The sequence below is a fragment of the Crotalus tigris genome, unplaced genomic scaffold (assembly GCF_016545835.1).
Source record: "Crotalus tigris isolate CLP2741 ecotype Arizona unplaced genomic scaffold, ASM1654583v1 scf7180000018334.392729, whole genome shotgun sequence".
NCBI classification, from domain to species: domain Eukaryota; kingdom Metazoa; phylum Chordata; class Lepidosauria; order Squamata; family Viperidae; genus Crotalus; species Crotalus tigris.
The window spans coordinates 33,874-44,666 of record NW_024096949.1 but is presented as its reverse complement, the minus strand read 5'-3'; the positions used below and the strand labels follow the sequence as shown (position 1 = coordinate 44,666).

The 10,793-nt window shown below is 39.8% G+C and overlaps 1 long non-coding RNA gene across 2 annotated transcripts; it reads right to left on the bottom strand.

The window, feature by feature from the left end:
* Positions 1-282: 282 nt before the first annotated feature.
* Positions 283-8,692, bottom strand: LOC120311211. Of its 2 annotated transcripts, none has more exons than XR_005557555.1 (3): positions 8,217-8,692; positions 7,293-7,371; positions 283-559 (listed from the first exon to the last, which is right to left on the bottom strand). It is a non-coding gene; the product is annotated as an uncharacterized LOC120311211 (long non-coding RNA). The 2 variants fall into 2 exon arrangements; XR_005557554.1 differs by lacking the exon at positions 283-559 and adding an exon at positions 4,595-5,585.
* Positions 8,693-10,793: the final 2,101 nt, after the last annotated feature.

The following is a 10,793-nucleotide window of genomic DNA, read 5'->3' as shown; positions in this document are numbered from 1 at the left end:
TGTATGTATGTATGTATGTATGTATGTATGTATATATATATATATATATATATATATATATATATATATATATCCCTAGACTTTCTACAAGAAACGAAAATCTTTGGAGATTGGAAGTCTATATATATATGTATGTATGTATGTATGTATGTATGTATATGTATGTATGTATATGTATATATATATATATATATATATATATATATATATATATATATATATATATATCCCTAGACTTTCTACCTCTGACCATAAGTATTATATGAGAAAAGATGTAGAAAACTGATTAGCTCACCAAATAGCTGAAATAAATTACAAGATTCTGTAAATTCATTTCATTTTCCTTTAATTATATATAATTTAAGCCTTTTCAGTATAGCAGGTAGTTTCATCCATGTCAAAAGGTATGGCTGTTGTAACAATCCCCTCCGCAGCTCAAACTTTTACAGACATCCAGAACAAATCTGCCCAAGGGAAACACGTTCATTGTCACATAGGCATAGAGACACATTACTCCAACCCACTTCCTTTCTTGGAATGCAGAAATGTTTTTGTTCCTCTGAAAATAAAAATAAAATGATGTTGGTCAAGACTGAAAAGAGGCATCAAGCATCTTGAATCTTAGATTAAAGTCGAAATTTCTAGGAAAAAGGCAGTCTGAGTAAAAGAAAGCAAGGGGTCTTTGCTGTAGAAAAAGTGATGTAAATTCTAGCCAGTATTAGCATCAGATTGCCTCCTTTATTCTGTGTGATGCTAAACCATCTGATTTTTTTGTATTATTGGTTCTCTACACAATAACAATTAAACTAAGTATATACCATCCCACAGTGCTTTACAGCCCTCTCTAAGTAGTTTACAGAATCAGCATATTGCCTCCAATAATCTGGGTCCTTATTTTACCAGCCTGGAAAGGATGGAATTCTGAGTCAAACCTGAGCAAGTCAGAATCAAACTCCAGGCTGTGGGCAGAGTTTTCCTGCAATACTGCATTCCAGCCATTGCGCCATCAGGGCTCCTAACTCTGGAATTTCAACTTTTACCTTTTCTTCAGGCTGAGCAGGAACATATTGATTTTATTATAATCTTTCAGTAGTCTGTATATTAAACTATATTCCTTTGGGGAGACCAGCATCATTTGTGGTCTGCCTGGAATACTATATATTCTTTCATATTTTTCAGGACTTGTCTATTTTATTGTTTTATCTACTGCATTTGTAACATGCTTGATTTTCCTGTGAGATGGTTTTATCTCACACAGGCGATGGGGGGGGGAAGATGAATTCTCTAGTCATCCACCTAAATTAGGGGTCCCCAACCCCTGGTCCGTGAACCAGTACCGGGCCACGGCATGCCAGCAACTGGTCCGCACAAACAAGGAAAGCCCCATCCACAGGATGCAAGCAGCATGCAAAACCAAGCCCCCTCCAGTCCGCAGAAAAACCTCTCTCTACGTAACCGGTCCCTGATGCCCAAAAGATTTGGGACCTCTGACCTAAATGCTCATTCGGTATTAAAAAGTACTACATTATTTAAAGTTTGTGCTTTTGATCTTTTTATTGCCAGAAAGGCAGTGAGGTTGTGAGAATCCAAACTCTCATGCACCAATACAGGGAGTGGATGGCAAATGACTCAATTCTAGGACATAAGCACTGACAGTGGCTCCTGCCATGCTATCACAACTCAAAAAAGCAGGACAAGAATGTGAAGGCTGATGGAATGGAGTGTTTGAGATCTTCAGCCTTCTATTGATTCAACTGTTTCCACTTCAATGACTTTTACTTGTTTAGCCATCAACTCCAAAGCAGACCTGTATTTCTAATTTTACCATTCCCCCTTCCTATTTTTTTGTTCTTCTAAACTACAACATCTCATAAACACTAATAAACCTTGGAGCTATAAATCTCATGCAATAAGGGAATTACTATTCTTTGAGAGGGTAGAATATTCGTTGTTGGGTTTACTGCATAGGGCAAGTAGGAATATATATTACAGTATAACTTAATTTATGAGCAGAACCTAAGTAATTTTTATAGCTCCCATTCTTTAAAGCAACCCTGCTTATTCCTAGCCCTTCCCTTTCTTCTCCATCACAAACAGTATGGAAGTAGAAATATCTCTTGTAAGAACTGATATCATTCATGTTACTGAGCTGATGGAATTCATGAAATGTTATATGATAATAAAATTGATTAGTTGATAGTGCCACGGGAGTGGTTATTCTTTCTACTCTCATCACGAATCCGAACAACTGTGTAGCAGGGATAACTGTGATTTATCTATAAAGAAAAAGATTGAACTTCCTGCCCCAAAAATTATTTTCATGATTAAAATCTCTCTTATTTAACTGTATTTAGGATTAAATTTCAAAGTAGCTGCCACAGTGGCTATTATAAGCCATCCTAGTAATGGCTTAATTGCAGGCCTTGATTTATAGCACCATCACCCATTCCTGTTCTTTGCTAGAGAAGCGGAAGAAAACGGCTATTGCACAAATATTTAATTATAAAGAGCCTGAAAAATAAAACATTTACCTCACGGTTCATTAATCTGGCAAAGGAAGCCCTACTAGATAATAAACAGGTAAAAAGAAATTACTTTAGGAAGAACGTCAGAGAACGTTTCAAACACCTTAACCAAATGTGCCTCCTCTAATTTTTCCTCTGTGGAGACTTTTTATTGAGCCTTATGGACAATGAATTAGAAAAGACTCATGGTAGATTGATCTTTTTAAAATATGGTAATTGTAGTAAGACTATTGTATGTACAATGATGGAAGAATAATGAAATCCTCGCAGTCGAGAGATGGATTGTGAATATGCCAAAATTTGTGGAAATGGCACAACTGACCTGTGATCAGAGAAAAAAACAACAAATTTCTTGAAAGATTGGAAACCTTAGCCTTAGATCAGTGGTTCTCAACCTGTGGGTTGGGACCCCATTTGGGGTCGAATGACCATTTCACGGGGGTCGCCAAACCACGCTGTCCGCCATTTTTTTCCCTTTTCCCTAGCTGTCTTACTCCCTCTTATTGGTGGCCACACCCACTTGGGGGTCACCACAACATGGGGAACTGTATTATGGGGTCACGGCATTAGAAAGGTTGAGAACCACTGCCTTAGATGGACTTTTTGCTGAAAGAAAAAAGAGATGATATGAGGAGTTATAGATCTGAAAATTAAAACATAGACTGAAGGATTTTGTATAACATCTAAGAGGGAGAAGGGACATTAAGATTGTAATTATCTCTTGAAAACAAGCTTGGAAGTCATTTATATTTTTCTTCAATTTTTTTTTTTTTTTTTTGCATTTTCTTGTTTTTTTCAATTTGTCTTTTATTCTAGGGGGAAAAATCTGTAATAAGTACAATTTTAAAACAGTAATTTCTCCTCTGTGTTTCTCTAAAAGAACTGACATTAAACCATGTGATACCTCAGGTCTGTCATCTGAGCATGCTATTGGGATGCCATATAAATTCTTCCAAACGGTCTAACACATTATTTCCCGCCTTTAGAAAGAATAAATCCTGGAAATTTCTGTGATTTTTTTTTTTTTTGTCTTTTGCTGGCTCTTTTTTTTTTTTGCTTAAATGTAAAAGAAGCAGATGGGAGAAACTACAGTTGCCTGCTTGATCATTGCTGGGGATGCACTCAGTCTCCATCATCTTCTGGAGGTGCTAATGCATCCATATTTCTCTTCTTGCTCTGCCTAGAGCAGTTGATAACCATCCCAACAACCATGAACACCACCATCTTTCAGCTAACTTATTTCACAATAGACAAGCAGAAAAATCTCGCTACTGAGCCTATGAGGATATCACCTTGTTTTAGGGTTTGCTCTTCAGTTTCCTCACTGCTGTCACTGGGCACAGTGTTTGGAGAATCAGCCAGTGTCTCACCATACCCAGCAGAACCAGTCGATCTGAACTTCTCCCACAGAGACAAACAGATGCCTCTGAAACTATCCTTTCAGTTTTGGGAAAGGAGAAGATTTGCATGTCATCTAGTCTGGACTAAAGGGAGAGAATAAGGAAAGACACGTGATCCAGTTTTGTAGTTGCCTCTTGGGTAACTCATGAGGCCTATCAGTGTCGTGCTGCAACAAAATTTTCCTGCTTGTGCTTCCAAACGCCACTTAATCATTATTTCAAGGTTTCGAATGTTGCATTGTAGTTCTTGAGGTAAGAGTGATGTCAGCCTTAAGAAAATTGATATGAATAACACCATCTATGTCCCAAGAAACCATAACCATGAAATTTTCCTACCTTAGCCTGGGCTTTGATTTGACTCCCTCTCTCCAGCCATGTAAAGCTTTGTGATAATATTCCAATATTCACAATAATGTGTCCATGTTTCATTAGCCATATCACTAAGGTGAAGGAATTCCTCACTTTTGTTCTCATAGCACAGGGGTCTTCAAACTTGGCCCTTTTATGACTTGTGGACTTCAACTTCCAGAATTCCTCAGCCAGCGTGTTGGTTGCTGACACAGGCCACCCACTTAATGAAGACACAATATTTCCTGGTTCACCATCTTTAGATTTTGAAGCCCAGCAATACACTAGTACTCATCTCAATAAAGTTAATACCATAGAAAATTTGGATTTGGTAGTGAATTTTATTTATTTAACTATTTATTCAATTTCTGTAGCCGCCCAACTCAACCAAGTTACTCTGGGCGGCTTACAAATTTAAATTGGAGAGACTCCTTCAACATTAGAAATTCAATCATAGGAGACTTCTTAAAGCACATTAATGAGTACTCATTGTAAATTTCCATTTCACAAATAAAAGTCTGTTACAAGTAGCAACAGAGTCATGAAATTTTATTACATGATGACTGTCTCAAGAAAGAGAGTACCATGGAGTTTTTTCCTGATTTAACTTAGAAAATTATTTTTAAAATAATTATTAATTTGAGGCATTTTCTTTCTTTTGGTATCCCATTTTCATAGATTTTCCCCAATACATACTATTTTGACCATCTACAACAGGCATGTCAATGACGTCACGCAACATATCGGGACTGTTTTGCCATTGCCGGCAATGGGGTGGGCACAGCTTCCGTGTGACGTGTCCGGCCCGCGGGCTGGCAGTTTGATACCCCTGATCTACAAGATGTTGTCAAGGACTTGTAGCTTCATCACTCTTAAAAGTAAACCCCATGCTACAAAGCTGGCCTATAAGTAGTCAAGCATATGCAACCCTAATAATTAGAGCTTAATTTATTACAACATCTCATTTTATAATGTAATTTTTCCACAACTGGTGAAATAAAGGATTTGTAATTACTGCTTGAATTTGTCCTTTGTGAAATATTTGTACATAGTGTTCCCTCTACTTTTAACAAGCTGCTGTTGCTGCTCATAGGTCTGCCAAGTTGCAATGAGAAAATTGCTCTTTCAATTCACTGATAAATGAAGATGAAACAGCTGGTCTCTTCACCCACTCAGATTTCTTCCAGCCCTTTAATTCCTTTCTTTATAGAGTCTTTGTCACTTTCTCTTCTTTTTTTTTTCTTTTGAAACCATGTTGATCCTTTGAGGGGAAACCATCCATGTCTCCCATCACACAATATCTATATCGAGGCTAGACACAATACCACAAAAAATAATGAAATTATATTTCTTCATCATCCAAAACTCTTCACTAGGCTACGGAAAGTACAGGCGAAAATACAGTAAAGCTAGTTGAGTCATAGGGATTAGATGTTAAAGTTGATCTCAAGATTCATATTGGGGGACTATGGTACCATAAAGTTTTGAGACCTTTGCATTAAGCCAACATGTGGTTTACTTGGTTCAGAGTTTCATCTGTTATATGAATGCAGTCAATTATCCTTTATTCTACAAACCATAGCTAAATAAATCTCACTCAGCACAATGTATAAATCTGACCGATTTGGGGTTACTTCTGAATAGCTACTCTATGGGATGCTGCTGCTGTCATTCCAATCAACTGATGAAGAAAGATAAAACAGGTAATCCTCAACTTATGACCATAATTGAGCCTCAAATGTATGTTGCTAAGGGAGAATATGTTTAAGTGAGTTTATGACTTTTCTTGCTACATTTGTTAAGTGCATCTCTGCAGTTGTTAAATTACTAACACGGTTATTAAGTGAACCCGGTTTCCCCATTGACTTTGTTTGTCAGAAAGCTGCAAAAGGTGATCACATGACCCCGGGACACTGACCGTCGTAAATGTGAAACAGTTGTCCAGCATCCAATGGCTGCTGCATTGGTCATAAGTGTGAAAAATGGCCATAAGTCACTTTTTTCAGTGCTGTTGTAGCTTCAGTCACTAAGTGAACTAATGTAAGTCGAGGACTATCTGTACATAGCTTTGCCTGGAGTGTACCTCTTTCATTTTTAAAGGAATGGATCACTTTATATTTGGTACAAAGGGGTATAGTGCCTCTTGCACAGTCCTCCTGATTGATGTTTTAAAGCAATGGTTCTCAACCTGTGGGTTGGGACCCCATTTGGGGTCGAACGACCATTTTACTGGGGTCGCCAAACAACGCAGTCCGCCATTTTTCCCCTTTTCCTTAGCTGTGCTACTCCCTTTTATTCTATTGGCTTTCAAAAGCCAATAGGAATTGTTCAGGCTGTCTCTGCCCTGCTGAGCCCACCAAAAGTCCCATTCTGCAAACGGTGCTGCAAGTTGTCTGCAGCGAAGGCGAGCTGTCTGGAAGTTTCCACCCCTCCCTGCTGAGCAACTACTAAAAATGTAAGTAAAAGAGGGCCAGGGGTGGGAGGTGGGAGGCCGGCGGGTGCAGGGAGGGTTGCTGGTGCGCGTGTTGCCCGGCGGGTGCCTTACCTCCCTTGGGCTGGGCCAGCTGGTGGCCCAGCCGGTGGTCGGCCTGCGCTGTCTCTGCCGCTTGCCAGCTACGCCTCGGTCGGCACAGGGGGCGGCACCACGCATGTGCGGCACTCCCAGGCAGGGAAAGTCCTTGACTTATGACTGGTTGGGTAGTCCTCGACTTACGACCGGTTGGGTAGTCCTCGACCTACGACCGGTTGGGGGTCACGGCATTAAAAAGGTTGAGAACCACTGTTTTAAAGAGTCAGATACTTTGAAGCTGTACTGCAGATTGGCAGTTCAAGGAACTCCCGGCTGAATGGTAGAAACACTTTTGTGCTCTATCCACTGTCTGGAAAGCAGCCAGGGTTGTAATTGCAGAAACAAATCATTTTAACCTAGTCACTCTGGTTTCCAGAAAGATCCCCCCAAAATGTTATAACGTTCTCCATGTCCTTGTAAAGTGGGCACAGCTGTGCCCTCTCTACCTACCGTATGTGGTTGGTCTCCCCTAGGAGTCTCATAAAATCCCAGCAGAAGACAATGCAACAGTAATGTATTTGCCGCACAACTGGAGTAAACAAAAAGGAGACAAACATAATTTCCTATCAGCTGCAGATGATGCATCTTTCATCTAATGTGTGGGTTGGATGACTTCATTGGCACTTTAACAAATTGCCAGATCAGTTGAGCAAGCGAGAGAAACTTTCATGAACAAGATGCTCTTTCTGGCAAATTCTTTGTGGCAGTCCCTGAGATATTGGAACACTGCTATCATGTCTCCCCTCATCCTTCTCTTCATTAGACTAGACCAGGGGTGTCAAACTCAATTTCATTGAGGGCCGCATCAGCATTGTGGTTGCCCTTGGGGTGTGTGGCCAAGGTGGGTGCAGCCTACTGGGAGGGCATGAATGGAGTGAGTGTGGTCTACTGGGTAGGCATGGCGAGCTCTACATCATTCGCATCAAGGGGGGCTTGGGCAGGAGTGGGACAGATCTGAGGGTCTCTGGCAGAAGGGGGTGGGACCAGGGTAAGTGCCAAGGCATGATCCACTGGAGGAGCCTTACTGATCCTCTCAGGCCATGCGGGGGGCGGGGAGCTAAGACTTAATGCGTTTCAGCGTGGATGGCCACCACAAAATTCTACATTGGCTCCTGGCTGGCCTGGGCCAGGGCCAAGGCAGCGGGGGCTGTTCCCTCACTATTTCCAGGATGGCTTCGCGGGCCGCATCCGGCACCCAGGCCTTGTGTTTGACATGTCTGGACTAGACATACCTAATTCCAGCAACCGTTCTTTATATGTTTTAGCCTCCAGTCCCCTAATCATCTTTGTTGCTCTTCTCTGTACTCTTTCTAAAGTCTCTTTTTTACATTGTGGTGACCAAAACTGGATGCAGTATTCCAAGTGTGGCCTTACCAAGGCATTGTAAAGTGATATTAATACTTCACGTGATCTTGATTCTATCCCTCTGTTAATACAGCCTCCTCCTGGAAGACAGAAGACAAGATACATACAATTGCTCCATCTATCAAAACAGTAGGAAAAACAACCTGATCAAAATAATATGCCCTCCAAGAAAAGAAATGAAGAGAAAGGTTGTAAAAAAACACACATTGATAAATCCCTGCAAAGCACCTGGTGCTGTTGGATTGAGACATTTCCACTTGATTTTTCATTGTATTTTGGAACTTGATATTGCAATGTAATTATGTGATGCAAATGTCTCAGCAATTATGGAGCCAGTCACCTTAATATTAATGGCCACATATCCATCAGATTGGTGAATGCTTCTTCAGAAGCTAACCTGGAAGGTAAAGTAGTGTTGGTTGTGAGGGTCCTATAGAAGCTTAATAAGGAATCTATTCTGAATTCCTAGGATCATTCTTTTCACCTAGAAATAGATAGTGTCTTATTTGATAATCTTTGTAGTTCCCCCCCACCCCACCCCTTTGGACTAAATAGCCAATGACTGTGTTCATGTAATACATGGAACAATTCAGCCAATCATACATTAGTTAATATATTGTCTAAGCCTGGCCAGTCCAGGCCATTTATAGTTGAGGATATCATGCAAATGTATACATTAAGTTAAACGAGTTAACTGTGTTCAGTTAACTCTAGGCATATCATAGGAACACAGCCGATATTCAGCAATTACAAACTGTGAATGTATAATAATTTAGTAAAGAATTTGATCCTGTACTGATTTAATCTGTTTTTTAATCTGGTGAAGATGGTGCCCATTTATCTTCATTCTGCTCAGAGGTCCTTAATGACTGAGTCTACCACCGTTCTGAATGTTCTCCTGTCTCTTTAAAAACTGCCAAAAACATACACTTGAGAGATGAAGCTTTCCTTTCTACTTATCTTAGTAATAAAAAAACTCTGCTAGCTAAATTTCCATTTGCTGTTTCTAGCAAAACAAATCTCAGTAAAAGAGAGAGAGAAAAAATGTTGGCAATAATGGCAAGAGAAGCCCTATTCAGGAGCTGAAAAGAATATCTGAATCATCTTAACAGTAATGGAGCTTATTCCAAATTATTCTCTTCTATAATTTATAAAGTCTGAGCAGAATCAACTGAGCGGTTAAGATCAAGGTTGCTGAATAAGCTATCTTTCTTCAGTGGGTTTAATGATAGCTTGATGTGCAGAAATCAGGCAAAGGTTTCCATAGTGAGGATCTAATCGAGACTAATTACAGATCTATCCTCACCAAATGGATATTCAAAAGCAAACCAAAAAGTTGTCACTCTAGATAATCGTGTTATCAGAAATGCTGTCATTATTTTTAAAATCCACATTTATGAGCCGAAGATCTGCTGACTAAGAACATAACACTGAGAGTTGGAAGATGTGATTCTATGTTCATTTTGCATCCATCGGAACATCTCCCGATATACCCTTGCATGGATCGGATCAGACGTTCTAAGGGCTTCACCACACTGCATTATTTGTTCTTGAGAAACATCAAAAGGCAAAACTCCAAGTATTGTACTGCAGAACTTTTGCCAAAGCATCACTCTCATTCTTTTCATTCATTCATTTCTGACATGAGTCCAGAGGAACAAAAATAACGCCAGGCACGTCCAGCATTCTGCTTAAGAATGCATGAGTCAGAGATCTTGGGAGGATTCAAAAAAAGAAAAAGAAAAAAAGATGGAACAAGTATCTACACTGTGACAACATCAAGCCCACATCTGACACGATTATCACTTTGGATGTTGCTGCATATTATTTCTTCCTACCTCTTTTCACTTAGAGTTGAAGCAACCCAGATAATTCACATTTGCTTTCCTAAATCAGAAAACAAAAATCCTGCCGCTGCCGCTGCTGCTTGCAGAACAGTTAACACTAATAAGAGAATGTAAATGCTCTAAAAAGAGATCTAATATATAGCAGCATGGAGCTTATGATGTTAGATGAGGAAAGGTGGTAAAGTAACTACCTCTAAGGGAGAGTATTGCTGGAGGTGTGCAAAATAGAATAATTTAACAATTCCTGACTAAGGAATGATCTGAAACGTTGGGGTTTAAGGTAATGTTGGATTTATACAGATAAAAAGATAAACCTCCATTTTTTTTACTTCTCTCAAAATCATCCCTTCATACACTTCCAGATGCATAGCTGAGAGAGCCAGACTCCTCCTCGTCTGCCCAATTTCTGAAATTTTAACTCTGGCCTCTGGTTTTATCGGCCTACATCATGGCTAGGCAAGCTGTAGCCCCAACTGAAAATTAATTCTGAACCCCTTCTGAGGACTGCACTCTATGTGGACACAATTCAACTGGTTCTGCCTCCTTTTGGTAAGAAGCAATCAAAATCTGTAGTGTATCCCCCAAAATCGGTTTAACATTGTTTTTTTTAAAAACAAAAAACAAAACGGGCAACCCAGATCACTCACCTCCCCAACTCAGAAGAAATGGGAAATTGACAGCCTAGCTCACTAGTTATCATCTGTCTCCCTGTAGCCTTCAATTCCTCATATGCATGTCC